At 46.7% G+C, this 3,753-nt stretch overlaps 1 pseudogene across 1 annotated transcript; it reads right to left on the bottom strand.

The window, feature by feature from the left end:
- Window positions 1-939: 939 nt before the first annotated feature.
- On the bottom strand, window positions 940-1,855 carry LOC311611639 (transgelin-2-like; annotated as a pseudogene). Its single transcript has one exon. The product of its transcript is annotated as a transgelin-2-like (transcript).
- Window positions 1,856-3,753: the final 1,898 nt, after the last annotated feature.

The raw sequence follows: 3,753 nt of genomic DNA, 5'->3' as shown, positions 1-3,753 counted from the left end.
GTCCAGGCTAGAATATAAAATAACTAAGTTGAACCACAGCCTTCCTTTACGTCCCTTCACATTGGCCTATACCCCTGGCTTCTGCCTCATTTCCTTTGTTTAAAAAAATATTTTTATTGATTTCAGAGAGGAAGGAAGAGGGAGAGCCAGAAAAACATCAATGATGAAAAAGAATCATGGATGGGCTGCCTCCTGCACACCCCACACTGGGGATCTAGCCTGGGCAATGTGCCCTGACCAGGAATTGAATCTCAACTTCTGGTTCATAAGATGATGCTCAACCATTGAGCCATTTTCTTCTTAAGTGTTTTTGGATAACCTGAATCGCATCCATTTGGCTGAGATCTTCTTTTTTACTCAAAAAAAAAAAAAAAAAAAAAAAAAAAAAAAAAAAAAAAAGGGAGATTCTTTATTCAAAATCAGCACTCACATTCTTCCCCCCAGAGGGGGCAGCCCTCCATCCCCTCCCCCCTTGTCCCACCCCTTAGCCATAGCGAGGGGAATGGAAAATGAGAAGCCATGAGGGCCTCTGCCAGGGCAGGCTGCCTCCAGTGTGTGGTGAGCCCAGTCCAGCTGTGGCAGGGTGGCAGCTGCCACGGACCCCTCCCTATAAGTTAAGTCTCTGCAGCCACAGCTGTGGGAGGCATATCTGTGGAAGGAAGGCCCAAAGGCAGCATCGCTGTCTCCAGCCATGGAATGGATTGAGAGGTCAGGGCAGGAGAGGTATGAAGGAGGAGGAAGACGCCCTAAATGTTGGTCCTGGGGGGAAAAGAAGAGGCCAGTTGGTCCAGTTTCTGTGTGATTGGAGAAGCGAATGTATTAGTAAGCACATGGGGAGAGGCTGCCATTGGGCACCCCCAGAGGAGATACGCCAGGCCAGGCCCTCTCCCTGGCAGAGAGGAGCCTGAGGGCTGCAGGGGCTCTTGGGAATTTAATTTATATATATATATATATACCATCCAAGGAAGGACAGGTGCAGGGCTGGGAGCGGATCAGAGGATCTGGCGTGGCATCCCATAGCCGGTCATGCCAGCCTAAGACGCCCCACGGCTGGTGCCCATCTGCAACCCAACCACGTTCTTATCCTCTTGCGGTTACTTGTCTGAGAAGCTCCGGGGGTTCTCCTTGGATTTCCTAGGAAACCAGTTGGGATCCCCAGAGAAAAGGCCATCATCCTAGACTACTGCCAGCCCACCCAGGTTCACCAGCATCCGCTAGGCGCAGGCCATGCTCTTTCCTTCCCAGAGGCCCACCATCTGGAAGATGTCGGTGGTATTGATGCCCCGCTGCTTGCAGGAACGGAGAGATCTGCTCCATCTGCTTGAAGGCCACGGTGGAGGCCTGGATCTTCTTCACCGGGGCCTGCCCCTCCGGGTACAGCCCGTGAATGAGCTCACACAGCACCGTGCCCTCCTGAGCCAGTTCTGAAATTTCTCCCACCACATCCTGGCGGCACTGGGTGGTGATCCATTGGATCAGGATCTGCTCCAGGTCTGCATCGTACTGCTTCTCAGTCTTCTGCTGCACCTCCCAGCTCAGGCCGTGGGTGGGTCCCCTGTTGGCCATTGTGAAGGGTGGTGGAGGCTGTGGGGAGTGTCGAGTGGGCAGGAGAGCGGGGCTGCAGGGTGAATCTTGTCTGAGATCTTTTTTTTTTTTTTAAATATATTTTTTAGTTGATTTTTTTACAGAGAGGAATAGAGAGTTAGAAACATCGATGAGAGAGAATCATCGATCAGCTGCCTCCTGCACACCCCCTACTGGGGATGTGCCTGCAACCAAGGTACATGCCCTTGACCAGAATCGAACCTGGGACCTTTCAGTCCGCAGGCCAACGCTCTATCCACTGAGCCAAACCTGTTTTGACTTGGCTGAGATCTTGATCAAACTAGGAACACCTGCCCTGTGATTACTTTCTAATCCCTGTGCCCCCTTGCGATGTCTGATAGTGTCTCTCTTGTAGGACCACCTGCCATCTCTAGAACTCTGACTCGCGGAAAGCCTGAAATTGTTATGCCTCTTGGTACACAGTGTTTGGGGTTAATACTGCCTTACCCTCAAGGGAGAGCCCTGTAACACAGCCGGTTCCTCCGGTCCCTTCCACCCACCTTCTTGTTTTGTTTTTGTCATTTTAAAGTGTTATTTTGATCTTCCCAATAATTTATGTAGGAAGCGTGATACATATAATCCGATTTGAGCAAAGTAGCTAAATAACTTAATGCCACAGCACTAATAAGTGACAACGTGAGTACTTAAACCTACGTCGTGAAACCAGAGATCTTTAGGCCTTGAAAGGCCTTTAAAAGTCACCTAATCCGACCAAGTACATGGAACTTGGATCTCCTCCATCACATCGCGGGCAAGTAGCTCCCAGCCTGTGTTTGACTGCCTTTCCTCACAGAAGAGATCGGTTTCATCGTTGGCTAGTTTTAACAGTCACTTATTTAATAGTTCTCGCATTTTTTAATTCATTAAACAAGTATTTCAGGGCGTAATATATGTGCCAGCAGGTGCTAAGTGGATATGGAGGTAATTTCTCGGAGTAACTAAGTTAAAGATAGAAAGTGGAAAGTTTTACGAGAGAGATACTGATAAAGTGCTATGGAAACTGTCAGAAACTTCTTCCTTCTACTGACCCAAAACCTGTCTTACCGTGTAGCTTCTAAAATTTGGCCTCAATTCTATTCTTCCCAGTCATAAAGAACCAATTACTCCTTTTCCTTACAGTCAGGGTGTCATCTTTCAGTTACTTCTCATAAACAATTTCTCAGGTCCCTTTCTTCTTCTGATTACTCCTCTCTGAACCCATTTCAATTTGTTTATAGTTCCCTGAAAGGGTTTCCTGCAGCTGAATTGAACTCAATGTGGTATGGTCAGAAGAGAAGAGAGGTGGATTACTCTTTCCTCATTCTAGATAAAGTAATTCTATAGGACATTAAAACTCCATTTGCTTTTAGGTGACCACATTCATCACTCTATTGTCTCAAATTGACCTTACTATCCTATATCCTTTTTATATAATAAAAGTCTAATATGCTAAGTGTCTGGTCATCCATTCAACCAATCAAAGTATAATATGTTAATGATATGCTAAGGTTGCTCAACACTTGCTATGATATGCACTGACCACCAGGGGGCAGATGCTCTGACTGCTGGTTAGCTTGCTGCTGGGTCCAGCAGCTGAGATCGGAACTGAGAGAGACATGCCAGACATGCCCTGGAGCCCTCCCGTGACCCCTCTCCAGCTGGTCAACCTCCTGCGTCCCTCCCCAGGCCTGATCATGCACCAGTGGAGTCCCTCAGCCTGGCCTGTGCCCTCTTGCAATCTGGGCTGAGGGAACCCTCCTGAGTGCATGAATTTTGTGCACCAAGCCTTTAGTTAATTAACTGAAACCCATGTCCCAGACATTCAGAAGATAGTGTTGTGACAGGACCTCACTCTTCAATGTCTTATCCTGACAGATTATTATAATATTGCTCATATGGCAGACCACTTACTACTTAAAATTAATTATTATTCTAAAACTGTGGTAAAATAAACAAAATAAAATTAACCATTTAAAAATCTACAGTTCAATGGCATTAAATATATTTTACATTGTTGTGCAACCATCACCACCATCTATCTCCAGAATCTTTTCATCTTCCCAAACAAACTGTGCCAACTAAACACTGACTCCCCTGTGCAGCCCCTGGCAATCACCATTCTACTTGTGGTCCTTATGAATTTGACTACTGTAGGTACTTTATATAAGT

The sequence above is a fragment of the Pipistrellus hanaki genome (assembly GCF_964339955.1).
Source record: "Pipistrellus hanaki genome assembly, chromosome: 1".
Lineage (NCBI taxonomy): Eukaryota > Metazoa > Chordata > Mammalia > Chiroptera > Vespertilionidae > Pipistrellus > Pipistrellus hanaki.
This window is presented reverse-complemented; position numbering and strand designations above follow the sequence as displayed.